The sequence below is a fragment of the Engraulis encrasicolus genome, unplaced genomic scaffold (genome assembly GCF_034702125.1).
Source record: "Engraulis encrasicolus isolate BLACKSEA-1 unplaced genomic scaffold, IST_EnEncr_1.0 scaffold_205_np1212, whole genome shotgun sequence".
Taxonomy (NCBI): Eukaryota; Metazoa; Chordata; class Actinopteri; order Clupeiformes; family Engraulidae; genus Engraulis; species Engraulis encrasicolus.
In genome coordinates, this window is record NW_026945489.1 from 40,403 (window position 1) to 50,162 (window position 9,760).

Here is a 9,760-nt window from a genome sequence, read left to right on the forward strand (position 1 = left end):
TGTATAAATTACTCAACGGCTCCGACTGCCCGTCTTTCTCTGACAGTCGAGTCTCGCTACTACTCAAGGGCATTCGCAAACAACGGCCCGCCAACCCCGATTTACGCCTACCTATTACGCGCACCATTCTCGCCGCTTGCCTCAGTCTCCACCCTCTACAAGGGCTTCGCGTCGTTCCACACTAATTTCACCATGTCTGCCAGGTTTTTTCCGGCTTTTTTTGGTCTGTTAAGATGCGGTGAATTTACCTGCCCCAGTCTCAGTTTTAATCCGGTTGTTCACCCCTGCGTCGCAGATCTAGAACACATAGACGAAAACACCATTCGATTTCTCATTAAGCAGAGTAAGACGGACCAATTCAGGAAAGGCCACTTGGTATTCATTTTCAATTTGGATTCGGACCGAAACCCACACCAATATCTGTCTCGATACATAGCGTACCGCACATCCTAAGCCCAGCCATCCAGCCGCTTGTTCGTCACGGACAACGCCGCGCCAGTTACCCGCAGTACCTTTCAATGCTTTTTCAAATCTGTTCTCGCCAAAGTAGGGTTTTCCCCGGACCGCTACTCTGCCCATTCCTTCAGAATCGGCGCGGCCACAACAGCAGCTTATAACGGGCTATCAGGGCAGCGTGTTAAGATGCTTGGCCGCTGGTCCTTAGACGCCTACGCACTGTACGTGCGTTCAAATCTGGCTTACATCCGTCTGGCGCATCAAGCCTGGCTTCGTGATAGCACACGCAGTGTAGTTCCGTCACCGTCTCGCTTTGCACATTTATTTCCCATTCTGTTTGAATTTTTGTTTTGTTTTGTATTTTTTATACAGCTTGGACCTCGGTCTTCCAGTCAGCAGCGTTCTTTTGCTATATTTTGGGAGGTAAACGGACGTCGTCTCGAGCGCATTGTTTGGCATAGTTGGTTGGTCTCATCATGCATCCTTGGGGGGAAGCGGATCTCATCCCGCATGAGCTCCGTTTAAAGCATCCCAGGACCGAGGCCAGCTAACATGCCAAACATGCATACTGTTGTACACCAAGCACTCAAGGACAAACTCGTGAAATGTTGTTTATATATAAACGTAGTTCTGGAGGAAGTCCGCGAGTGATTGACAGGTGTCATTACTTGCGCCCGCCTTCGCGCATATTTAAATCCCTCCTTCCCTCTTTCACCTGTCATGCGCGAAGGCTTTCTGAATTGTCCCACCACCTCCCCATACTCCTCCATTTCACTAGAACACCCAGTTACACTTCCTCTATACACATAGGGGGGAAGCGGATCTCATCCCGCATGAGCTCCGTTTAAAGCATCCCAGGACCGAGGCCAGCTAACATGCCAAACATGCATACTGTTGTACACCAAGCACTCAAGGACAAACTCGAGAATTGATATTAGCCAGATTAAAAGGAGCCATTTGAAAGATCCATTCCCTAGCATTTCAGAGCATTTGGTCATATTTGGTATTGCTGCATTATTAAACTAAAATGACCATAGGCTACCTACTGAAATACTGACATATACTGAAAATACAACATATTTTAGGCACAAATGCAGGTGTTTATTATGCAGGTTTTTATTGCCCAGTGGACTAACCCTACAGCTCACTCCGCTGAGGTGTCTTCACATTTTGCTTATGGAGACGATGTTGAGCTCTACTGAGGACCCCTTTTCAAACCCAGCTCTACTGCATACTTCACCATCACTGAAGCTCCTGTAAGTTTACTATTTTCTCCTCAATTTGTTAATTTGTTTGGACACTGGTACCAGAGATTCTTTAAAGGTAGGGTTGGAGATCTTTGAAAAACGGTTCCTGTGAGCTATATTTTTGAAAATACACAGCCCGCCTCTCCCTTCAGCCCTCCCCTCAAAGCCACGCCTTCAAAACACATGAACGCGCATGCAGTCTGTCAAGTGTTCGGATTATCCCGGGAACCCACGAGAGCTCACGAGGCGGGGGGGCGGGCTAGAAACCACGACAAAGCGACTAGCCAAGCTAACTTCCAGCCATGGCACTGTCTCCGGCTACGGTAAGAATGTTCAACATCACAATAAACGCACAGGCCGTCATGGTTGCCATTTCAAGAAATATTGATGACAGTAGATGTATACTAGATTAGTTATTGAACTTGACTTGATACGTGTTACTTAGATATCTCATTCTAACTTCCTAACACTGATGACAGATGCTATACTGTCATCCCTAGACAGTAGTTCTAGCCAGTAGCTACAGTACTGACACATGGATTTATTTTGACAGATGTGTACCGCAGTATACATTTTACTATTGTATTATATATACCCGACACCACAATCCGTAGTGTTTTAGGCTATGACTTCAGATTTCACTTGGGTTGCACGCGTAGACACAGGGACAGAGGGAGTAAAGAAAAACAACCGAACTGATCAACGCTAATGAAATTGTTTTGGCTGACGATATTTTCATATGCTTTAGACCTTCCACGACCACGAGAGCTCCAGCTCTGACTTTCCTGGCCCATCACAATCATAACGACCTAACAGCCCAGTAGGACCAATGGCCAGAGATGGAGGAGGAGGAAGATAGACGCAGCAGAGGTCGGGGGTATTAGGGAGACTCCAACAGAATTGACGCCCTGCTAACTGTAAGGATGTACATTCATCCCTCAATAACATTGTCCTGCTGCATTCCTCCAGATGTGTAAGTATTGTAATGGATGTTATCACAACGGATGTACTCTATATCGCAACACGAGTAGGCTACACGAGTACACTGTTGTGATAACCATTACAATATTTCTACTCCTATGAGTAGTAGTGTGATATTACATGGTTGTAGGTACACAACACCAGTGGTAGTTCAAGTACATCCATAAAAGCCCATCTACTTCATACATCTGTGTAACCCCTGGCACAACACCAGTTTGTAAGAAATTGACTGAAAACGTTGTATGCATACAATTGGCACATCTTTATATACACAATAATGATTGCTTATGTCCATATTGGTCTTATTGTCAATAGAGTTATTTAGTCCCCATCATCAAATAGAAAATGCACTACATAAAATGTATTTATTGCTTTGCAGGCCTTGATTCAATCATTGAATTTGAAGCAATCCCATCGGTTACTGCAGCGTGCCCTGACCCGTGACCCCAGTTTGATGTTCGACCTGGCACATGACATCTGGTCCTCAGTCACAGCCCAGTAGCACAACCAACCTGGCGCCTCTGCGCAATCTGTAAGGAGATGCCCATGAACATTGAAAGGAAATGCTGTGGTGTTCTCAGTTTTGATAAGACTTTGGGCTGATGTAGGACCAGGTGAGAGAAACGGTCTCTTCAGGCATGCAGCCTACAGACAGTATGGGGCACTTGAACAGGGCTGACGTTGTAATACACAGTACAATACCCAGGATAAGCCAGGGTTACCCTGCTCCACTAGAGCAATATAAAAGTTTTATACAGAGTACGGTATAAAACACACAAACCGGCAGTGTGCAGACTTTTATTATTTTTCATTATCTGTAGGAGCATTCATCTGTACATCTCACCTGTTTGGTTTGGAACCACGTTTGTCTTGTTACCATTGTTTTTTTCATACATAGAAAATAAATGCAACCTGTCAAATGTTCTTCTGATTGTGGTCTTGTGGAATATATAAATTATGTAACCATGCATTTTCAGTCAGAGAATGAATTAAAAAAAGCCACACAGTCAAATTGTGTCCACCAATATTTACTGTCATTGAAATGGAAGCAATGGACAATGGACAATTTAAACAATGTATTACACATGACACTAGATACATTACTTTATACTATATTTACAGTTGTCATTACCACACAAAAACTCTGGGAAGGTGGGTAAGTGCAGCAACTGTGAAGGGCCTAGTTTGAGGTTGGAGGCGTCTGTGCTGTAAAAAGATAAACAGAATTAGAAATCACATATCTGACAGTAGCTCCAGTGACATTTTAAATGTAAGTAACCTGGGTTGTTGGGGCAGGGACACCAAAAATAACTCCTTTATCTGGGCTCACCTGGTTGTGAGTGTCTGCGGTCAGCCATCCCTCTTAGGGTAGAAAGTCTTCTGCGCAGGACGGTGCCCTGAAGGTTGACGTTCACAGTATGCAGCCTTCTTGTCCTGGAACTTTTATTGTGCAATTTTCCATATCTGTAACAAGCAATGTGTTAGACTATATTAGGGCTTCATTACATCAAATTACACAGCAGGGTTTTACAGGGTGTTGGCTACAGTCCCAGGACCTAAGTGGACTTGTGTGCCTTGCTCAAGTGCACTTCAGCTGTGGATGGAGGTGTAGGTAGGGAGAGGTAAGGATGGGATTTCAACCTGCTTCTCTATGATCTTAGGACCACCTCTCACCATCAGGTGATGGCTGGCTGCTACCTCAAATTTCATTCATGGCCCTAGTTATGTTCTGTAATCAGCATTGTTTTGACCTTACACAAATAAATGTAAATGCATTCTGCACCATGGGGGGCTGTGAAGACCTTTGAGAATATTTGCAGAACTACATACTGAATTGAGCCATCCGCCTTTCTCTTGGTTGGTGTGTTGAGATGGTGACTGCAGTCCAGGCTTCTTGGATTGGAGGAGAAAAGATGTGGCTTTTATTGGCATAAGTATGTGGTTGTGGAAGGACTCTGTCGGCTGTTGACCTGAGGGAAAAAAGAGCACAAATTGCATATTAGCACAGAGCCCATGCTTAGACCATAGACAGATAAATCATCTGGCACAATCTGCATGCAACCAACAGAACCTAGAAAGAGAAAGATTAGCAGCAATACACAAAGGGGACAAGTATACAAAAACATGCAAAGTGTTCTGATAAGGTGCATGGAGGTAGTCTGTGTTGATTCCAGCAACCTCAAAGACTGAAAAGTGTCCCAGTGTGTTGAATTGAAAACTTGGCGCGTGCGCGCGCACACATAGAAATATCATAATTTAGTGCAGTGTTTCTCAACAGGGGTGCCGGGGCACCCTGGGGTGCCGTAGGGCCCCCTCAGGGGTGCCGCGGAAACGTGGCTGATAAATTATATAACATAAAACATATTTGTCAAAATTGATAAGTTAATGTTAGTCAGTGGAATCTTTGATCTGCCATTTACGCACAATAAAGTAAATATTGGTCACCCCAGCTGCAACTTTGAACGTAGGTCGTGCTACTAGGTTGTGTGTCTCCAAATGTGTTACATTCTAAGCTTGTGTGGTATCGGATGTGATGCTTTATGGCTACTTGGTTTGGGGTGCCTTGAAATTTTCCATGAATTGAAAGGGTGCCTCGCCTAAAAAAAGGTTGAGAAACACTGATTTAGTGTATCAATTACAACTACAGGATCTGTTCGCTTTTGTCAGATAGAACCATTGTTTTTCAAAGGCAGATCATTCCAAAAAGGATAGTAGTATCTGCAACTGGACGAAATTACACCCACAAACATGAATAAAATAAACTACCAGTGTGCGGTGATTCATTCTTCATTTACTTGGCAGCCTTGATATGTTGTGAAACGGGAGCAAGGAACAGCTATGGAAAACAACACACATTGGAATGGACAAAGCAGAACATTTCAATATAACCAGGGTAAAACAAATAATGTACCGGCATCTCCATGTGATCATTCAGTGTAGCCATCACAATAAATATCTGCCGTGTAGCCGTCATGGTCATTAGGTGGTATTTATCAAATGCAAAACTACCGTCTTCTCAAAAACGACATCAGCGAGTTAACAACATTACACCCACAATCATGTAAACATTTGAAAACCCAAGGCAATCTATTTTGCAATGCTGGAGCGGCGAACAGGTTGTGCTTGTGCTTGCTACTATTACCAGAGTCATACAACAGAGACGTACCAAAGCAAAACATGCAAACGATATATTTTTGTAAACCACTAGAAAGACATGGGCTTTGCTGGTCAAAGTAATGTGTGCGTAAACATGGTAGGTTACTTACTACGGGGTGGATCCGTATTTAGCAACTGAACGCGGATGGAGAAGGGGTGCTTCCGTCCTCCTCCCAGCTGGTTTGTCTGGCTCGTTCGCACAACTAGCAGCAAAACACACAAGAGTAACCGTCTGAGTTACACAAAGCAATTCTGAAAACGTGTTCATGTGCACAGAATAAATGCCACAGGGGGGAAAACACAAAAAAATAAAGCGATTGAGGTAGCAGCTATGTTAAGCAAGGTAGCAGCTAGATATGTTGGAGCTTGAGCTAATCCTCTGACCCCTCTCAATGGATACTTGCTTAAAAAAAAGACACCACTGTGTCCTAAACCAATTCACAAAATATTATACAGACAAATATATTATCTCACCTCTCGATTAGAAATATGGTCACCAAAGCGTATTTGAAGCCGCTGCCGTAGCCGACATCTGTGTCCAAGAGTGTCAGGTCCCATTTCAAATTTTCAGCCCGTGTTGGAGTCTGGTCTTGCGAGTCCGATGATAATCCAAGGGAGTATGTTATCCTGACATGGTTCTAGTGTTCCAATAGCCAAAGTTCTTCCTGTAGCTCTGCAAAAGCCACCAAAGTTTCCAAGTAGTTCAGCCTGCTGCTAACTCTCGTTACCTTGCTACTAGCCGAGTGATGATGAGCCTTGTCGCGTGTGCATGAATGATGGGGGCGGGGTCGGTCAAGTTCACGAGTCGGTGAACGCGCAGGGAGGAGGGGTGAGTGCTGGCGGTTGATGGACGTGTCAGAAACCAATAGAAGTGATGATGAGTATTACTTCTATTGGTTGCCGTTTTCTTCTGACTACGCCCTCTACACTGGACCAAAAGATTTCGTTTTTTTTCCAAACACTCTATTTCAATGGGTGCTATGGCGTCATGAGGAGTTTTTCAGATGATATGGTAAAATATGTGCCAGAAAAACATCTCCTATCCCACCTTTAAGTATAGAGATATGCCAACATAATAGGTTTCTATGGGCACCTAAGGTGACCAGGTTCCGGTCTGCCTAAAGGGGCGTGGCATAATGCTCCTAGCATTGAATAGAACAGTCCTCAGGTCTGCCTAGGTCTGCCTAAAGGGGGATTTCCCCCCCAATAATAGAACCCGGAAACAATGGGCCAATGGAGCCTCTCTCTCTCTACTCTCTCTGCTGTTACTGTCCCACCCATAACCTGTCATGGTCACCACTGTCAGTGTTTTATAATAGTACTGCACTATATTACATTCATTTAAATGAATATACACTTTTTGAGAAGAGGCATGAAGCACCTAAGAGCGAAAACAAAATGGCTCACATATTATGTAAAAGAGTAGTTTTTTTATCACCACCTTCAGATTTTCTTTGTCAGACAAAAATCTGACCGTGTTGACATCTGACGGAAGTTTTTGACATGCTTTAATAATATGCTTACAATATGTATCTACAATTAAGTTAAAATATGAAAGTAATTATTCACTTTAATACAGTAATAAAAATGTTTTACTTCTAATTGTGTCTGACGGTGTTGGCAAAACCAAGTAAGAGCCTATATTTTATACATTGGGGAGCTTGACCAATACAATGCTGCAGAGCCAAGACCTTCGTCTATGCTAATATTCCTCTATGTTTTGGATTTGAGCAACTTTTTTTCTTTCAAAATTAAAACCTGTTCTGAAGAATCAGTGACATGTTAGCAAAACCTGAATGAGATGCTTCCAAGGAGACACATGCAGTTGTCACATTGTACAGAACAGACGCTTGCGGAAGATGCTTCTGGGAATCTAGTTCAGTCCACTTCAGAGTAAAAGTATTGTGTGGTTTCATCTCACAATAGGGAAGTTGGTGTAGTGAAATGCACAATAGTGATGATGACTTACACAATGTTTCACTACTGGACAAGTTACAACGAATTACACTGTGTGACAATAACACTGTGCTTCACAGTGATCATATGGTGAAATATGCTATTGGAGACAGTTTTCAATTAAAACCTATCAATTTTGTGTGCAGAGGCATTTCTGCATTTATGGTCCTACAGGTAACAGTGTGAAAACTGGACACATGGGAATATGTTGTGTGTTCAAAACAAACTTTTAATTAAGAAGCAATGGTAGGGTGGTATTTACTGGTCCCTAGGAGAGGAGGGGCCAGGATTGGGTCCTCATTGTATATATATGGATATGGATGTATATTGTATTGTATTAGTATACAGTCGTTCCTTTACGCTGCGTACTGACCACCAAGCTCTCACGTGCCCACCGCACCGTCATCCCCGCTAGCCTCCAAGCCCGCGTGCTGGCCATGGTGCATGAGGGTCACCTGGGCATCGTCAAAATGAAGCAGCGGTGCCGAGATTCAGTCTGGTGGCCTGGCATAGATGGTGAGGTTGAGGCTATGGGGCGGGACTGCACTGCATGCCTGGTGAACGGTAAGACGGGCCCCCCACCGGCTCCACCCCTCCAGCCGTTGCAGTGGCCAGCCACACCCTGGGAGCATGTCCAGCTGGATATCTGTGGCGAACTCCATGACGTGCCACATCACCAATGCTTCCTCGTCGTAGCCTATGACCACCACAGGTAGTTCGCCAGCGCGTCTCATGTTGGGACGGGAACTGCCTTTGCCTTTGGATCGTCTGCGGGTCCCCGTCGGCCCACCACCGTCTGCACCGCACGGCGCAGAGCGAAACAGCGCTTTGTGTGTGTGTGTGTGTGTGTGTGTGTGTATGTGTCAGGGCTTGGCACTGGCACCTGCCAACCGGCCAAATGCTGGTAAAACTATGCTGTGGCTGGTAATAATTTTAATGTCACTAGCCAGTTGGCAGGTGGGTCTTACAGATGGTGTAACTTCAATCTGCTCACTACCGTGCCGGGCCGCGGCAGCGTACCGTGATCATTACACCCTGTGGCCATTCGGAATGCGGGGGGCAGTATAGCACCGCTTTTGCAGAGCAGCGTCTGCCTGTGTCTGTTTGTGCTTCCGTCCTTGCCCGTCCCCCAGTTTTAGTAGTAGTAGAAATACAGTCAGCAAATTGCATGTTTTATTTAGCATTGGGCATTTGATAGGGCATTTGATAATAACACGAGTGTGAGCCCTAAACAAGACCACAATGTGAATTTAAACTCGACTTTTTTCTGTCTTGCATTCACCGTCTCCCAATCCGTCCCTCACTTATTTCAGCACTATTCAAGCCAGGAACGGGTATCCTCAGGATACAGAGTTTGCATACCTACTACAATTTGAACCGGTAAAGACAATTAAAACCGAGTCAATCAGACAGGAACACCATTGTAATTAAGTGTGTCCCGTGACGCCAGCATGAGAGAGATCGAATTTTAAATTTGGCGACGACATTCTGTCTTCAAAACTGGCATCGGCCGCTTCCAATTTAGGACCATAGGCCTATTCAACCGTTTCCACAACCTCACTGATCACAGTTGCTTCATCTGTAATGCCAGGGCTAAGAATAACGAAAATAGCAAAACAGAGAATACTAATAAACCGTAATGGAGAGACTGAGGAGACATGAAATCAAGCGGCGGAGTTCGGACCATTTTGAGTGGACCGATGTCGCTTGCTTTGTGTAGCCCTATCAAGCAAGCCTGTCTGTCTCATTTGTGCGATGAGCACAAAAACACAAATTGAACCACTCGTATAGTGTGAGTCAAACAGACATGAACAACATTGTAGCCTAATGAAGTAGTGCCCCGTCATGTCAGCATGAGAGAGGTGATTTTACATTTGGCGACGACATTCCGTCTTTAAAACTGGCGCATGCCGCTTCCCCTATTGCAGGTTATTACCAGATCTACCTGTGTTTTCCCCCAAAAA

At 44.5% G+C, this 9,760-nt stretch overlaps 2 long non-coding RNA genes and 1 pseudogene across 2 annotated transcripts; 1 reads left to right on the forward strand and 2 right to left on the reverse strand.

The window, feature by feature from the left end:
- The first annotated feature begins 1,803 nt into the window (after positions 1–1,803).
- On the forward strand, positions 1,804–3,164 carry LOC134442679 (uncharacterized). The gene is made up of 3 exons (XR_010033441.1): positions 1,804–2,026; positions 2,452–2,620; positions 3,064–3,164. It is a non-coding gene; the product is annotated as an uncharacterized LOC134442679 (long non-coding RNA).
- On the reverse strand, positions 3,069–6,891 carry LOC134442680 (uncharacterized). Its single transcript, XR_010033442.1, has 5 exons — positions 6,315–6,891; positions 5,951–6,043; positions 4,515–4,654; positions 4,015–4,148; positions 3,069–3,890 (listed from the first exon to the last, which is right to left on the reverse strand). It is a non-coding gene; the product is annotated as an uncharacterized LOC134442680 (long non-coding RNA).
- Positions 6,892–8,179: 1,288 nt separating this feature from the next.
- The window catches only part of LOC134442682 (uncharacterized), a 10,622-nt pseudogene continuing 9,041 nt past the window's right edge, over positions 8,180–9,760 (reverse strand).